This window comes from Anopheles nili, chromosome 2, assembly GCF_943737925.1.
Source record: "Anopheles nili chromosome 2, idAnoNiliSN_F5_01, whole genome shotgun sequence".
NCBI classification, from domain to species: domain Eukaryota; kingdom Metazoa; phylum Arthropoda; class Insecta; order Diptera; family Culicidae; genus Anopheles; species Anopheles nili.
The window spans coordinates 23,629,914-23,648,397 of record NC_071291.1 but is presented as its reverse complement, the minus strand read 5'-3'; positions in this window follow the sequence as shown (position 1 = coordinate 23,648,397).

The following is an 18,484-nucleotide window of genomic DNA, read 5'->3' as shown; positions in this document are numbered from 1 at the left end:
ATTTCCACGCGGCACCGGTTCCGGATCGATCCACGAACAACAGCCTCGAGCATTGGGCTGCGACCGGTTTCGGGCAAATAAATATCATGAATGAGCGATGCACAAAAGGGCGCACGGATGCTGGAGAGATGTCGAGAAGACCAGCCCGTCGAAAAAGGGTGGATTAGGCATCATCCGTAATCGCATCATCGCTGACTTGGTGCAGCGCGTCGCAATCGAGTCCGAAGCATGAGGACGAGCCACACTCGTCCGTGTGGCCCAGGACTCGTGGTTGCCGAAGGACGTTCGACAGGCGAAGGATACCGCCTGGGTTCCGGGTTCCGGAAAAGCTCGTGCCAAAAATCCACCCAGGATGTACCGGATGCTGAGTGGTGCAGTAAATCCACCCTCGCTAGTTCGAGCGAAAGAACGGTGGTCCTGGTGTTATTGTTTCGTTAGCACATATGCCACCGATGTTCCAGGCCTGAATTTCGGCCTGGTGCGGCATCCGGATTGTTTCGTGCACTCCGTGAGGGCTTTGCGTTTCATCTGCACACCGATAAATCCCTTTATCGATGCCGCCTTCCGAGAGAGCGCAGAATGTGTTGTGATGAAAAAGGATTAGCATGGAGTAGCCTGTTGAAATAAAACGAGAGAGAGAGAGAGAAAGAGTTAGAGATAAAAAGGCGAGGGATAGATATAAAAAACGGATACAGTGGCTTGTAAATGTCGGGCAAATGTTCATTGGGTGTGGATTCAAATTCACCGGCACTAGCGGTGGGTATTGTTCGGTGCCAGCCATTAAACCGTGGGGAAATAAAATGAAACCGAGAACAAACTCTCTTTCTCTCGGCTCGGGGATAGTTTTTGAAGTCAGCGAAGTGTGTACCTGATTTAGTTTAGGCGCAATGGATCCATCGCCGAGCCGAAACTCGTCGGTGTTAAGCGTTTCTCATCATCTTCAAAGCGTACCAGAGTGTTGGGGTGTTTTTTGTCCTCTTCATGTACAACTATGCACCTTCCCGGGGGGAAAAAAAAAACGTTTCAGTTGGAAAATTTTCGCACGTTCAGACCGGCTTGAGCCGCGCCGTTCCATTAGACACGCGAGGGAAGGAAAATATTTGATTCCCGCTGTGAAACACTTCACGCTGTGCGTTCTTTGCTTTTTTCTCCTCTCGTTTTGCTCGCGATTCAACAATGAGAGTTTTTGAAGAATGTTCTTCTGTTCCTTTTTTTCTGTATGCGCTCCACCCCATCCCCGAGCAGAGCAGCACAAAATTAACTTTTCTCAATCACACCGCTCGGTTCGGCTCGTACAGCCGGGTTCATTTAGCACCGTTTGCGTCCGCAGGAAAGGCGATAAAAAAGATGGAAAACTCTTGCGCTCGTCTTGCGCTTTTTTTTTTCGTGCGCTCTGCTCCGGTTCGCACTTGAGCTACTTTTGATTGTGATTAAGTTTTTATTCGTACGGCGGCAAGTGCCGCAGAACAGTGTGGGAGAAAAATTGATCCCAAGAAAAGCGTTCGGTGGAAATTGCCCGTGAGAAAAACAGCCCGCTGGAGCCGTTAGTTGGAGCCTTTTTTCTCGGTACCGTTTTGGGTACCGTTTTGGAAAGGAAAAAACCCCGACGCCACCTCTAGCAGCTTGCCGAATCGAACGTGCGGAAGCGCTGAATTCGATCTCGTTATTCTCACGAGAGCAATTTGCTCTCGGCGATGCCGTGCACTGTCCATTCGTGGGAATTATACCCGAGATGGATCGAATCGTGTTTCGTTTGCACAAGAGCGCATTCACGCGCACAATATGGATTCTCTCTAAAGTTTGGTCGGTTCTTGCACGCGGCTAAAGTTTGCTTGTTATCGCTTCCAGGGCAGAATGCTAAGCAGAAGCTAGCAAATAAAACAAAAAACACGCATTTAGAAGCGTTTGCTGTGGTGTGTTACATTTGCAAAAAGCACTTCCTTATCCATTGCTGTGCGATAAACCGGCAACCAGGGCATCTGGTAATGATGCCGCCCCAAGCGAGCGCTCTTGTACCACAACAGATTACAGTTGTAGGAAAACATACCTGCAAAAGTAATTAGTACACACCCCAGCACACCTACCAGCCGAGTGTCCTAGCACGTAACCGAGCTGGCGGAACGAGCAACGCAAAGCGGATGTTGAAATGCTACTTATCTTCATGATAGCTTTATGGGATGATGATGTTACATATTGAAAGATTTCTCTGGGCTAGTTTTTTGCGACGGGCCGGTCTGCGTTGCGGGATTTTCATAACGGACCCGGGTCCGGTTCCGGTGCGCCGGCAACCGAGAGGATTTAGTGGTGACCAGCGGGGTGAAGTTTCGCAAAGAAAAACAACCCCGGGTTCGGCTGTCCATGGCGCGAGGGATGAAAAACCTCGAGAGCAGCAAAAGGAGAGTTCGAAGAAGTTCAAATGAAGCACCACCGGACGACCGTCACACGGACCACCGTCGTCGGAAGTGAATGGGGTTAAAGCTATTTCCACTTTTCTTTATCGCTTCACCGCACCGTAAAACCTCCTTGCCGCACCCGTTTGCCGTTTGACCGGTTGACAAGGGCCACACGCACAGTGGTCGAATGGTGGAACGATGCAGTTGATTCTGGCTGTTGGTTTGATGTTTTCTCTCGACAGCGTGTTCGAGGCGGTGTTTTTAATTGTACCTTAAACTAGACAAACAAACGGGCTCATTCCGGTAGGGAAAGTAGGTTCTCGTCGGAATTTCACACGGTTTTAAATGAAAAAGAAAAGGATCGTTGCTTGCCAGGCGTCACACGCCCTACGCCCATAGTGCAAATGTGGCAATGCGGCGTTACTGATCCGGTCCTTAGTGTGACTTGTCCGGATGAAAGGTTTGCGATGTTTTGTGCCGCGCTACAAGTTTTCCCATTAAACGTGCTGCAGACGGACTCTGCTAGAGCGGCAGCATCTTGGAATGCACCGAGAGCACGCGGGTGCACGAAGACCGGTGGAGACCACGGCAGGTTGAAATGTTTATCTGCTACTGCTGCTGCTGCTGTTGCTGCTGCTGCCGTTGCTACTGCTACCAGGGGTGTGAATCACTGCCGTCGACGGTAAACCCTCCGCAGCGTCCCGGATGGGATGGAGCGCGTGAAGCGATAAAAGCCATTTGACATTCGCCAACCAACCACTGGCATTAGATCTGGGTCGACGTTTAAGCGGAAGATTCGCGGTCGGCAAAAATAAACACGACGGTGTGCCACTTCATTACGAATCGTTCGCCTTCCTGCGATGGGGTTTCATCGAACCAATTCATTACGATATTGGAGTTTGTTTTTTTCTCTTCTCATCTCGCGCATATCAACACATTTCCCAATCCGGTACGGCGCCACAGCGCGTGGTGATGGATTTATGAGCGCAGTTTGCCATCCTTTTGGGGAAGTTTTCCCTGCCTGGTTTTGCCGGTAATTTGGTTTAAAAAGTTCGACAAAAATATAAACTTCGGCCCCGGGTTGTTGAACACTTCCGCCCATAAAAGTTGTCCCGTAATTGGCTATCAGCTTACCTTGCCGACGCGGTAAAAAACTTCCCACTTTAAGCGATTGTTTGCGTGGGTAGCGCACGAGACAAGATGCCGCACGGTATTTACGACCCGGTGGCCGGTGGAGTTCGACCGCGATTCTTCGCATCGGAGTACCGAAAGTTTGACAGTAACTAGACCATCGTTGAGTCTCGTTTTCGAACGGATCGAATTTCAAGCCATTAATTTACGGACCACCGTAGCCGAGCTGCCTTTCGCGATGAGCAAATCATCCCGAATCAAACTCCAATCGCTCATTATCGGTGAATTTCGGATCAACCGGGTTTCAGTGCGAGGCGGTCGTTATTTGCGTTAGGTTTTAGCAGATTGCTAGCCACCGACGACAAAGTATCGCATTGCGAACGAGAAGCGAGCGCTTTGATCGTTCGTGTCCCTGCAGGAAGCAAACCATTAAACGGCGCAAAGCCAATGGGGAGCTACGATAAAAAACTAAAACGCCACCCTTTCCAACGACAGCCAGCTTAATTGATCAGCCGTGGTCGATGGAGCGATTCCGAAGACTTCAGAAGTGCTGGCTGGCCAGAATGTGGAGCCGATGATTGGTGCTGCGTTTTTTTTTTCTTGCGTTCACAAAAACCCCACAAAACGTCGAAGCAATATTGGGTTTTAGGAGCACTCGAGCATTTAAATTTTGCAGAAATTAATTGAGCATCGCCGAGTAATCCTTTTTTGCTCATTAATAATTTTCCAGCGCTTCGGAACGAACCACGCCCCTTGCCATGGCGGCAAGGATGAAAGGATGCTCCTGATTCCACGATGCCTAGCTCGATGTGCACTTTAATTTGCCTTTCTTCTCCTTTGCCTCACCCGAACGGTTGGAGTGCTTTGGGGTTCGCGAAGGAAGCAAAAACCCCCGAAAGCTCTTGAAATAGTGGGCGGGCATGACGTTTCTCGGTAATAGCTCTTTATTTTTTTTCTCTGTTGCTGCTTCTGCCCGCACCAGTTATTGCTTCTTGATCCTCCTGCCAGACCGACCAGCAAGGACCGTACCTCCAATCGACCCAATCGGACGCTCTACGCTACGGCTCGAGCCTCAGGAACCGCTTCGGTGCTGCAGACATCCACCACACTGTAACACGTAAACCCGGTCCGAGTATGCTCTTTTTGCGCTCGTTTGTGCGTTTGTGAAGCACCCGAGCCCGGCTGGAGGGGTGAAAAGCCTCTTAAGAATGTTTCCATTATCCCTTCCACGCAACCGATGCCACCGTCGGCGGACGCAGGACCCTGGTACCGGCACTGGTCTGTTCATTAATTCATTTCGGATACCTTTGATAATGGTTCCGATCGTTTACTTACGCCAGCTTGGTTCAATCGCTTCGACACAACGCACCCGGGCGCTCGTTGAAAACGCCCTCGAGGACCGGGGTTATTGGCATCGCGTTGGCAAAGGTGGAGCTTTGCGTTCTGGAAAATTTTCCACCGAGAAAGAGGCGCATTCCTGCACGGTGTCTGTGTCCGTCGGGATGAGACGCTTGCGCTTCTGCAATGGGGTGTGATTTTTGTCGAACCCGGTGGGCCGGATTATTTCTCCCTTCTGTCATTGTCTGAGGTCGTGAGCCAACAACGGTTGCCATTAAAGGGGCGAAAAATGGTGCACGAATCCACGCCAACCACTTCGGGGCCTCGGGTGAATTATAGCCCAATTAGACCTGCTCGACCGAGTAAAGGCGAACCACGATCAGCTCGATCAGCGGGCAATCGATTGAAACTTTTCCATTATTTTCCATTTAAGTCAATAATCCATCGATTATCCGGCTCGTGTGCGGACCGGACGGTGGCAAGTTCCGGACAACCCAGCCACTGCGACGCTTTAAAACAAGCCTCGGAAGCGGATGATTATACCCGTCCGTTACCCAAACCCGGTGCTGCAACTTTCACGCTGTTGGAAAAAGTGTATGTGCAGCGCCGAGAATGGGCGGGAAAGTTGGCCTCCGTTCGATCGAAACATCATTATCGAGCGTCGGAACAAAGCAAGGAAATTATAGACATTTGTCCGGTGGCTGCGATGGTAAGTTACCGCGGCATTAAACGAAACCCGCTACTATCGCGCCACGATAGAGCAATTATATCTTCGACGCCCTAATCGCCCCCGAGAACGTAGATCAAGTTTTGTGCCGCTTTTCGTGAGCCAACGAAGCGCTCGAACTTTAATGCGACTAAATTGCCTTTGTTGAAAATTTCCCTTCCCTGAGCTGTGGCCCTCGTGGAAAACGTGCTTGGTAACGAGCACTGCGAGGGGTTTGGGATAATTTTCGCTGCGGCACTAGCCTAGGTCGTGTTCGGGCACACCCTCGAACGCTTCAAACGGGCGAACGACTAAAGGAATGAACCGTTCCCGGACTGGTTTTTGGCCGGCGGAAGATGCACGTCCTGCCAGGCACACTCGCAGCAGCAGCAGCAGCAGTAGTTGAAATTGAAATGTGCACGGTGAGAAGCATTTTCGAGTCGCATTTTGCCATCGCTTCGTCGGCCACCATTTCCGCGCACTGCGGCACACGGCGCTTTGCTCCGTATTCGTTTGATTCAATAACATCCCGCCGTCAGGATGCTCGAATCGGCCGTTTCTCCGACATCCTCCGACATCCGCTGGCGCTTACGTCACGGCGTGAACGGCTCTAGCGGCAGCTTCTGGTACCCTTCTGGCCAACGCCGACTGCCGATGCCGTCGAACGCGATACGCGGCCAGAATTTACAATCAACCTCATCGTGCGTCCACACCCGTACCTGCACGTTTCCGTCGCATGGCGTCAAGATTGAATCGGATTCTTTTCCACCTTCCTCGTGGGGCTCGTGGTGTTTTTTTTTTCTTCGCCTTCGCACCAGCGCTTGTCGACTTCCCTTGCTCACGATCCTGAGTGGGCTCTTGTGGTTGCTGGAAGAGCATATGCTGCCGGGCAACTAGGGGCACGATTTTCCAAATCGATTTTTTTTTTTTTGATTTGCTTCGCTACAAGAGTGAGCGCTCGTGTGAGCGAGGCACTGCCACTTGTGCCAAGGTACCGGCCGGGGGTTGCGGGTCCCGACGTGCCGGGACGCGCCCCCACTTGAGCCCTCTTGAGGGAATGGTGACAACAACGTGTTAAGCAGGCGCCAACGCGCTATTGAAAACCAACGTACACGCGCCCCTTCGGCGCGTGGGAAGTGAAAAATCGTATCAGTAACAAGTGTGTAAGTTTGCATAAATGAGACACTTGAATTTTGGTGTAAATTTCGCATTCGAATCAGATTTTTGCCATCACGGCGTGCGTGTGCCGCACAGCACCGACGTCTCGATCGAGTGATTGTTGCAATCGTTAGCGAACGGTGGCAGAGCGAACGCCGCACCGTGCGTACCCCGAGGATAAGAAAATGGTAATAACACCGGCGACGGTTATCGTGCATACCGATGTCAAGTATGCATATCTGACGGAATGCCCAACTGGGTTGGTGTTGCTTTCAGCATGCGTTTCCACTGCCACGCGTGAGAGAGGGTTTTCATTCGCACATTTTCTTTTAAATTTTTTTTCCCAATGGCTGGATGGCTGTGACTGCCGCGCAATTGCTGGGACGAGATTGAAGTCATAAGAGTTAATGGGACGCGTTGCGATGTGCCGGAAAATGTGCGCTTGTATCATTTAATTCAGTACCCGCGATCGATCGGCCAATGTATGGAGTTTCAGACGATGCAGGAGTCGTTTGCGCTTGAAATCGCTTTCGACATTCCGTTTCGATCATCAGCGGCAGTGATTCCAACGTTTGATGATGCTTATCAGCCATACAGTGTTAGCGATATGTGCGCTTGAATTGTTTGCTTGGAAATTTGATGTTGGCATTGTTTGGATCAGCGAAAAACAATGGCCATAATGAACGGAAATTATTGCCTGAACAAATTAGAATGAGGAATCCAGTAGCACGAACGAATTCCGCTCGAAATTCCGCTCCGCAAGCTAAGAGACTGTAAATTTTCAACAAATAAATTAACTCCGATCATTACGCGGCCATTCCGGTGTAACTAAACACACTCCCGCCTATCTGGTGCATGTCGTGCAAATGGCTAGATTACGGTCTCATTATCCATCAGCTCAGCGGGCGAGCTTTATTTTCTTTTCATGCTCATGTGAATGTAGTGGGCTTTTGTCACGCGCAAACAAGCAAACCGCATTCCACGCGCAAATTCCAACACTTTACCCATCTAAATACACCCAACAATGCGAAATGCCAGCATAAGTCATCCCAACCCGTTTCGTCACGCACCGGCAAACGTGTGGGTGCTATACTGTCACAAAATAATTACCCAGCTCTCACTGTTTGCCGCTCCTGGATAGTGTTCCACCACCAGGGTGGCACTGCAAACCCACCCCACGGGCGTGTGTTTGTGTTGGGAAATTATTCATGCAGTCCGACCTCTTGCGATCCCGCCACCACTCGCTTCGGTTGAAATATACTACCCGAGCCTGAATCTCGACCCCTTTCTCATCGGCAACCTCGTTCTGTCAGCAAGCTAATCTTAGTGTGGAAATCAACCCTCCGTGCTTGCGGCACGGTCAACTGAGTGAGCCACCAGGCGCCTCCATCTGACGGCCACGTGGGCCAGGCGTGTGGGGCTGTTATTTCAGGATCTGTTTGGAAACCGATTACGGTGCGGGTGTGGAGCCCGACCTTGGTGGTGGCCGTGTCCGGATTTTCCGGGCCAGCAATCATTTGACGTGTACAAGGGTCTCGTGATCGAACGATTAACCAGGCAGCAGCTGAACCGAACGTCCCGGGGAGGCAGGAGATGAATCGCTGATGAGTTCCATTGTCCGATGGCTTGCCGGCGAAGCACGTGGAAAGACCGGAACTAACCAGCCAGCCACTCCAGCGTCGTCGGTTGGCAACGATGCGTACACCTTCCGACCCTTTTTGTGTGACAAATTAACTCGCCAGCACTACAAACCGTCGCCATCGTGATAGGAGCGCTCGAGGGCGTCGGGCAATGTAAATTGTATCCCGGCCGCACTCAGCTCGATTGTGTTCCTCTATCATTAGTTCCATCTGTCCCCGGCTCGACTTAGCGCTTGAGCCGCAAGCCATTCGGCCTTTCTTCGGGTGGGTGGCGTGGAAATGGGCCAGCAAAAAAAGAAAAAAGGCAGGCAGAGAATAATAAACGTAAGCATAAAAGCGAACGGCCACTGAAAAGACTGCTCGGAATGTGTCCCATTCTCGGCGTCACTGTCTGCGGCCATTACCGGTTTGTTAAGGAGCGCTGTTTGCCATCCGGCGACTTTTCGCCTCAGCATAATTGAGGTGAACAACGGCATGACAGTGCGAGCCGTAGCGGGCGGGGCCCACTTGGTGGGACTACAATCGCGAAAAACGATCTTAATGATGCTGCCGGACAATGGGATTTGTGGCTGTGTGCGTGTGGATGGCGCCAACGTGCTGCATGGCGTTGAAAATTGCGTTGCGTGGAGGAAATTGGAAATTTAATTGCCCCGACCGGCAAACGGCCTTTGAATCAGCCACGATACGGAGTGGCGCTCGGCCGTTCCGAGGCTGATTGGGGCCATTATCGTCGGCTAGATAGATCCCGGCGGCGTTACATCAATTTGTAGCATTACGTTGAACGCGATTTCTAGTGCATCTTTTGTGGATCGTAACGATGCTTTGTTGTTGCATAATTTGCTCCTTTTGTGCGACAAAAGCGTCCTGTGGTACTCGTTGATTAAAGTACGATTTTTTTCCGCAACCTAGAAGGCATCAAGATATTTGCGATCTAGCTGCTTTTTCCAGTTTTGCACAAAGGTGTCGATAAAAAACACTACTCACGCCGCTTTGCTGCAGGTTGAGCAACGAGGGTTCCATTAGCTCCCGAGAATCATCAAATCGTTATAAGTGCCGATCCGCGATGGCAAGGATGCACCAGCAAGCAGCAGCAAGAAATAAGCGCTCGCTAATGGCGTCGAAAATAATAGCCCCAAAGCAGGGCTTCCGTGATGCACCGATCGCCTTATCTTTCGTCACATGTGCCAGCAAACCCAACCGGCCACGCGAGAGTACCCAGTGGTGACGAAGACGAACGGCCATCTAATTAACCTCCACCCGCGTGATAATTACGTGTGTGTGTGTGGGGTCCGTGAAATGGAGGGTTCCGTGGTGCTTGAGCGCTTTATGAAATGGCACGTTTGTGGGAAAATCACACCGTAAATCGCGTATCGCCAGCCTGCACCGTTAGCGCACTCACTAATCACCACGCAGCCGAGCGGTCAATCGGCGAGAAAGTGCCTAGTACGTAAGGGCGTCCGTGCCAGACGAAGGTAGGGCACGCGATGAGACACGCCAAAAGGACCACATTTGTCCCCGTAACCGTGGTGGCGCTTTTGCGCGGGGAAAAGCCGTCGGTGCTACGCCTGCCAGAGGAAAATCATGTCGGCCAGAAACCGTTGAAAGGACCGGAAAAGCGCGTTAATTAAAAACAACATCAAAGCGTGCCACGGTTCCAATGAGCAACCGTACCAGCCACAGGGATGCGGACGGTTTTTTTTTCTTCTTGCTGTAGCTCTCTTTTGCTCGCTCACTCGCTGTTTCTCTCTCGCTCTCTCTCTCGCTCGTCTACTCTAGCTGGTTTTTTTCTGCCACTTTACACAATCCGAGTAGCCCGTTTTGTTGGGCCCGTTAGGGCTCCTCCACGCTCAGCCCCTACTACAAGGGTCGGTTTCTTCTCGCACGTGGTGCCGCGTTAGCTGTTCGCGTCCTAGGGAGTTCGTGTCCTCCCTTCGAAGGCCTGCCTCACGCTGAAGCCCGGCAACCACCCTGTTCGCTCACTGTGCGTTCATGTTTTTGTATCTTGATTTTGGCGTATTATGCCACTCGTTCCATTTTTCGCACCGCCTGTCGCCGCGCGGTTCGCTCGCACGCTCTATTAGCATTCCGGACCGGGTGGGGCCGGGCCAAAAATTGATTTTTCCGTTCTCAAATAAGCGAATGAGAGGGAGAAAAAAAACAACAAAACAAAACGAAAAAGAAAACGAAACCCTCATTCACACACCTGTGCGATGATGGGGTGGGAAAATAAAGCCGAGTTTTCCCACGTCCGCCGAGGCGCTCTGTATATTGGGCAGTTTATGTGCGTCCGTGCACATTGGTCTCGCTGGGATGTCGATGAGCTTGGTCCAGCGAACGGGGCGGATAATTTAGCCACCATTTCAAGAGGTGTTCATAGGGTGGTGCGCTTCAGGCGTGCCAGTAAGCGATTCGGATTAAGGAGACTGTTAATTCACCTGTTCACCTGGCCACTAAGGCAGCTGGCTGGTGCGTTTGTTTCTTTTCCACATGTGCCGAGTGTGTGTGTAATTTTTCAAGCACCATGAAGTGGTGTGTTTTTAAGTCGCCCTTCTCCGCCATTTGTTCGCGTGGCTTGTAACGCGCTTAGATCGATTTTCCGTTCACATTCCCGGCCCCATTTCCATTCCGGCTTGGCATGGCATTGCGCAGCTTAGAGCCTTATGTGCTTCTATGTACCCATCAACCGTACGCAACCGTAACGCTCGATGCGACGCGGCGGAAAAAAGTAAAATCTCCACCAACGGTGTGGAAAAACGAGGGGGGAGAGGCTTCTTCGGTTACAAGCTTTTATTTGCATCGTGGTGTGTTTTTTTTGTTTGTGTGCCCCTCGCAAACTCGCGCCTATAGTACTCCGAGGTTGCGTTGTGTGGCTTTACGCAGCGGGAGCAAACCTCTCGCAACGGCAATACAAAGAGGACGGAGACAGCAACAACAAAAAAAATGGAAGAAGATAAGTTAAATAGAATGGAACGAAGTAACTCACTTGCTAAAAGGTTTCCACGCAGCGAGGAAATGGTCTGCCAACAAACCGGTACCATGACCCGCGCGAGAGCATACGCGATCGATGGTGACAACCGGTGCTGGTGCTGTGACTGTTGGCATATTTCTGCCGACGCTACTCGCCACGCCGATGCAGACGCGTTCGTCAAACGTCGCCGGGAAGCATCCTTAATCCTTGGCAGTCACGATCGAAGCGATTGAATGTGCTGCGTCAGGGTATTATCGCAGTTTAGCCGCGTGTGTTTGTTCTTTGGAAGCGGGAGGGCTAAAATAATTCACTAAGCCACCGAATCGAACGTTGGCACACTACGAACCGATCCGGCTGTTTATTACCCGGTGCGAATTCCGCCGGGAGCGGTTAACGGCCCCGGGTGCGTTATGGCGAGGTAAAACCGTGCCCCAAACGCGCTTGTTTGTTTTTTCCACCCCCATTCCATCCACCCGTTTTTATACACTTTTTCATGCGCTCGTTAGTGGGGAGATGGGTGGCCGTGGGGTTGCAGAGGGATCGGCGAGGAAAACGAGCAAGCCCAGGGCTCGAAATTTACACGCTTCTCGCCACGTACTCGTCCTCGAATTCGGATCACGGAGCAAATAAACATTCACCTTGGAGGGGTGGGTGGGTGGGTGGCACACACATACAACCGCACAACCGTTCGTTCATACGCTAAACTGCCGGCCTTAATCCGTGACTGCGCTAATTGAGCTTTGTTATGGTATTTGGCCAAATCGAAGCGTGGGGATGAGTAATTTCCCGACGCGCTTCCGGTCTCGCGTAACGGGCGCCCACCGGAACTTCCTTTCCGCGCTGGCCCCCGCGGTGGTTCCTTGGCCCAAGGCACGATCACGCACCCACCGCAACGCACTCGTTCTCGCTTTGCCTCCTTTGCTTGGTTTCAATCTTTCTCCCTCACATGCTCACACACAATCACACACACACACACACACGCTCCTTTTGCACCGTTCGAGGCGTGCGAAGGCGTTGCGGCTTTAGCTTTTCGTTCTCCTACCGGTAAGGCCCCGTCGGTGAAGGCGACCTTCACTAAGAGGTTGGCCAGTTAGGCATACGAGGCTGAAAAAAAGATGGTCTTCGTACCCCGTTGGGTTCCGTGTTTTTGGGCACACACTCGCACAGCGACACCAACACGCACACACACACACGACGTCTTCCCTTTCGGGAATTCCCCGTTTCGCGGATCAGAATGGCAGGATCATTCGCACCGTGGCTGCCCCCAAAACGGCCGACTGTCCCCGTGCTGTTCTGCAAGCTGGTAGTGAAAACTTGCCTAACGCGCTTACGCGGTGAAAATGTACGTGATGCGAACGGAAGCGGATCCAGTTCGGTGCACGGCTTGAACGAAACTGGAGCATGGTCGTTGCACACGCACAGGCACGGTCGGTCGGTCGGTCGTGACCGAAACCCGCCCGAACCGTTCCGAAGCCACTGCTCCTCCGCGAGTCGACATACGAAGGGATGTGTGTCGACATTCGACATTCGACTGGGGAGCGAACACGGACCAACCGGGCTGTCAAAGTTCGGCTTTCGGGCTCCAACCCGAGTGCGGGGGTTCGGGCTTAGTTTGCACGCCAAAATGAGGGAAAATTTCGCATTTTCCGGCTGGGGATCCTCCGAGAGCAAACATCCCGAAAGCCTGTGCGTTCTCTCGGCCGGAGTGAGTACGCGTGCTGGCGCCAGCGATATCTCTCCACGTGTGAACTCGCGCTTTTTACTCTCGCTTATGTTCGCTTGCTCTCTATTGCTCCTGGTTTCGTTCATTTTTCCGCTTTTTTCGCTCAGACAATTTTCCTCTCTTATCGTGAACGCAATGTGGGAGTTAAATCACAAGTAGAAAGTTTGGAAAAAAAAACCGAAGCAAACAGCATTTGTTGCTTCATATTATTGCTAGCATTGGAGGAATGGAAATGGTTCAAACGGTACGATTATCGACGCAACCAGCGTCCAATGTCCCGTAATCATTTTTTGCTTCGTTGACGTTTGCGTTCCACCAACCAGATAAGGTGTAGCAAAGCTCAAGCGTTGCTGCTGACAGCACCGAGCTTTAGCCATGAAAAAAAAAACAGTGCCTCATGATTCTGCGAAGGTGATATTTTTGTAACTCCCAGAAACTCGTGAATGGCAGCGGGAGAGCTATTAAATATTAACCTCACTGACCGGGGCGGAAACCATTCAGCTGTCGTTCAGCCGACAGCCCACACCCGCCAGAGCTCGCTGTGTGGATGTGTGAGAGTAATTAAAATGTCATTCCCAACGCTTGAGCCAACGCTCGATGCTTCGCGGGAGCCCTATCACTGTGGAACTTTGTCTAACTTTCACCAGCAACTGGAGCCACATGCGGCCCGCAGGCTGTGTTCGCTTTTTTTTTGCGTCTGCTTTCCCTATTGTTGCATCCTGCACGGACCGGATGGATGCAACTTCAAAGGTTTGCATACCGCGGAAACCATTCGCAACAGATTGCTCTGTTCTGATGTGCCTTTTCGGGGGAGGGGGGCTCTCAAATCCTTAGAAAAGACCCACACGCGGCCGCATGAAGCCCCAAATGCACGCACAAAAATGCAATAAATGCTGCCACTAGGTTCCGCACGATGGGCTTCCCAGAATTCGCAATTTTTGCACCCAAAGACCACCGAGTAATCGGTGTCTATGTTCGCAGTGTGGCACCGAACACGCATACGACCCATCAAACAAGCGAAACAAAAAAAGAAACTTCAGCCGAACGCATCGTCGGAAACAGCACCGACCACCGTAATGTCCTAGGTCACTTCGGCCACTTCACGGGGGGTCTGATGTTTCGATGACCTTAAATGGAGCACTTCCTGCTCGCTGCCGGCGAAAGACATACGCGGTGTCTACGGAATGCATCGCACCAGGGACCCATGGGACCCCGCACAGGAGCTAGCGCTGCGCATAAATACCCAACGTCGGTGGAAGTTTATTTATGAAGCGCGTATTAATATTCAGTAGCAATGGAATCTTGCGCTCGGCTCGTCGCCTCGCCCGGGATGCTGGGTGCCGTTGTGCACACGTGGCCGAGCATCGGGCAAAAATACCACCGTCCTAGCCGTTTCAACCCAAACCCCCAGCACGGGAGTGGGATGCAGGGCCACATTCGGTCGCAGCCTTCCCGGCAGCCCCGGGGTCGCTGGGTGCTGCACGAGAAGCTTCACCGTCCCGTCTGCTGCTGACGAGCGGACCCATATATCTACTTACATGCTTCACGGATCACAGCCAAAGACAGTTTCAAACACCTTTCAAAGGTCGCCGGTCCGCCTTCCGATGTCACTGCCACTCACACGGACCGAAACGCTGCCCGGTCGGCAGCTCGCCGGCATATGTGCACACAAGAAGCAACGATCGTCCATCGTCCTTGGGGGTCGGCCGGGTCGGCCGAGCTGATGGCCGAAGGATATGTGGTACGTGCCCGAAGGGTGGCCCACGGAACACTGCAAACGAAATGAAGTGAGTGATAATTTACAAGATCTATTTAAGACGTCGTCTTATCTAATTACTATATAAATAAGGCCGGGAATAAATTTACCCCGAGAGCCGTCACATACACTCTTGCTTTCGTCGGGCGGGTTCTTCTTCCCATTCGGCTTCGTTCCTGTTGCGGCTGTCGCTCTTTCTTCACGGCTGCTGCCACCGACGGTGCCGGAAGCGAAGTGCGATCTGCCGATGTCGGAACACCCACACACACACACACACACACACACACACACACACACACACACACACACACACACACGTGGCTTGTGGCATGGGAAATGTGTGAACTTTCGGGCGTGATGTGGAAGGACGGCTTTTCCCTGCACGAGTGAAGTTTTCCCACCGGAGCAAGTGTTTTTCATAACAATCGGCAACGCCATTTTCCCGGAATGGCGTCTTGTTTGCGGTCACCGAAGTGACCCAACTTCCGGCGCCCACCTGTTACGCGGGGAATACTAATTAAGTGCATCTTCGAAGGGAAGTTTAAGTAGCCCTTTATGGGGCCTGAGAAGCGATTGATGCAGGCGCCCATTCGGCCAATGCCAACGCGCTCGTTCCCGAGGTTACGAGCCTGTTTCGTTTTTTTTGGCCAGGCGATGCTTTGTGGGTCGTATGGTCACGTGCGGGATTAAACCGAGAAGTGGAAATATTTCAACCGCATTTGACTGCTGCCCGACTGCGACCAAGCGCTTTTCATTTGGGCAAGCTAATGCCTTTTTTTCTTCGCTCCTCTTCTTTGCGGTTGCAGTTTTCCAACGAGTGGCTGGCCATCCACTCGGAGCCGGCCAGAAGACCCGTAATGCTTGCAAAAGAGCGCAAACCACGGCAGCGGCGAAACCATGAAAAAGGGCGAATTGTAACGACTCGGCATAATAATTCAGCCGGAAATTAATTCCTTACAAGAAAAACCCGGAACCGTCTTTTCGCGCAGCGTTCGCCTCCGTCCCTGCAGCGAGCGGCACGTGCACGTGGTCCGATCTATTCACATGGTTGTCGTAAATATTTCTTCGCCCTTCGGTGTCGGGTGTCGGTTTCAGCGTCCCATCGCCTCACGGGCGGATCGGTGAGAAGGCGAGCGATGGCTACCCTTACGGGGTTCTTTGTTATTTTATCCTCACCGATGATCTTTCCACGTTGCGCCTCCACCGCCCTAATCACGTCCCGGACGAGTGGCCACAGGAAGATGAGAGAATAAATGTGTGCTCCCTGCCGCTGGGGACCACGGCGACGGTTGGCTTCCTTTATTGGGAGGCATCGTCTGCAAACTGCGTCACACTGTGACACTGTCCTCACAGTGTCGGTTTGGAACCGGGATAACAAATGGCTCCCGATAAACCTTCAAAGAAATGGAAACAACGGCGTTGAGCAGCAACAGCAACGAAAAAAAAAAAAACAGAAACGAATCTTCATCAGCCCCCCCAACGCAACGGGAGGCTGGCTTGAGCCGCGAAATGTCCTCGACGAAGAACCTGCGAAGGGTCGAACCTAGGGAAGGAAAGGCTTTTGCGTCCTTCGTCCCACGCACCCGATCGCAATCCATGAAAGTGCAAAACAATACCAACGAGCGCCTGCATGGGGGTGTTGTCGGGTGTTCCCGCACCCCATACGCGCTCCCATTGATGGTGGTGGTGTAATTTTTCCTGATTATTTTATATCCCTTAATGTCCTGCTGCATAGGGTGCGAAGGCGTGTGACGCGAGGGGCTTACGAGTTGGGCTGCTTCCTCGCACGACATACACCATTTTCCGATGCCGTTGTTGCGCGGTTTAGCCCGACCCGCAGCCCGATGATGACCCACTCATGCTGCTGTGGGGGTTCTTTTTATTTTTTGGTTGTTTGTTGTCTCCTTCCGGCTGCCGTGGGTCAACCATCGACCAGGACCTGGCACTCCTCCAGCTGCCAGTCGGGCAACAAACGAAAGCTGCAAACACAGCACAGCCCAACGGGCCCACACGGGCAGAAGGCAGCAAGAAGAAGAAGAAGAAGAAGAAGAAGCGGCAGAAGAAGAAGAAAAAAAACATAACGCCCCAAGAAAGGACCAGAACGGAAACGAATTTATTTTGATTATCTAGCTGTCCTCGAGCAGACGCCTCTGTGGCCGTGTGGCAAGGTTTTGCTGCTCTTGCCCTTGCCACCTCACGTGGGTGTCACCGGATTCGCCGGATTCCCGGGCCACGGGTGCGGAGCTTAGCGGAGCTACTCCAAAAGCCTGCTCCATTTTGGGGAGGCTCGATTTTGAGCAAGTACTCGAGCCGGCATCGGAAGGGCCTCGAGGCCTTGGCAGGCCGGCCAAGCTGATCGAGCGAGATAGCCGGGGTAAGCGATACCCCAGCCGCTCGCTGGGTCTTAAATCTTCCGAGGGGTTTGTGACATAAATGTGTCGGCTTTTATGAGCTGCGGAAGGGACAGTCGGCACGTATGGGGGGGGGGGGGGGGGGAGGTGCCCTAATCTGATGAGTGCGAATTCGTCCTCGTACCGATTCGTTTCCTTTTTTTCGGCTCAGGCCGTTGGGTGATTTGTTTGGACTTACCGATGAGCAGGGTGTCTTTCGCGCGAAGCGACAGGGCTTTACACAGGACCGAAGCGGTTAGGAAAGCCGAAAAGAGCGAGAAAGAGAGAGAGAGAGAGAGAGCGAGAGCAGAGATTCTTTTGTTTCTGGTTGTGCGCGAGGTTTTGAAGCGGATTTTCGCAAGTGGCAGCAATTTCGCGAATGCGACCAACGGAACAAGTCGCTTTGAAAGGTGGCAAAAGTGTATTTTTAGCTTATTTTGCTTTTGTTTTAAGCAATGCATACTTTTTTCAGGTCGTTTACTGTGGTTCATTTACCAAGCGTGTTGCCTAGTTTGCTTAGGCAAACTAGTAAAACTGGGGAAATAAAACACGATGCAAGCCAGAAATGAACGATTAAACCTGTTCTTGCATCTAGCATTCATTTCTGTTTCAGTGAGCCCCACAGATTTATTGATGTTGCGACAAGCCATATACCGAGCTGGATGAAGACTTTTCCATACTCCGTACAATTTCCCGTGTAAGTAAGGTATCAGTGAGGTTTCACAAGTGCAAGCACTGCAACGCTTGCACAGCCGTTGAAAAGAACCACGAAGAGCAAATCGATGCTTCTACCGTAAGTGATTGCACCGTCGGCTATCGACACCCATTCGTCTTCGAACGGGCGCACGTCTGGTGGTGGGAGCTGAAGCCGAGCCGACTTATCAGGCATTTGCTTTCATCCAACGCTCCGTGGCGTGCACGTTTCTTGGCCAAGCATCGTGCAACTTCCGGTTGCATGGTAGGGCATCATTTTCATCGATGCAAAATAAGTCATTCCGCTGGAATGGAAAGGATAAGTTCGGATGCATTAAAAATCCATTAGAATCGAAGCATAAGGCCGATGGTTTCGCTTCAGGTGGTGCTCCACCTCCAGCGTGGCGGCCAAACGGATGAGAACAAAACTTTGAATTATGAAACCCACCGTATGCGATCGGGGACAGGGCACCGGGTCCACCGTGGACCTGCAGTGCCATAAGCTGCGGACCCGGAAAATGCGCGCTTTTATTGCACATTTTGCACGTGCACCCTTGCTCGCCCTGTGCCCGTGACAAAAGCGAAAAG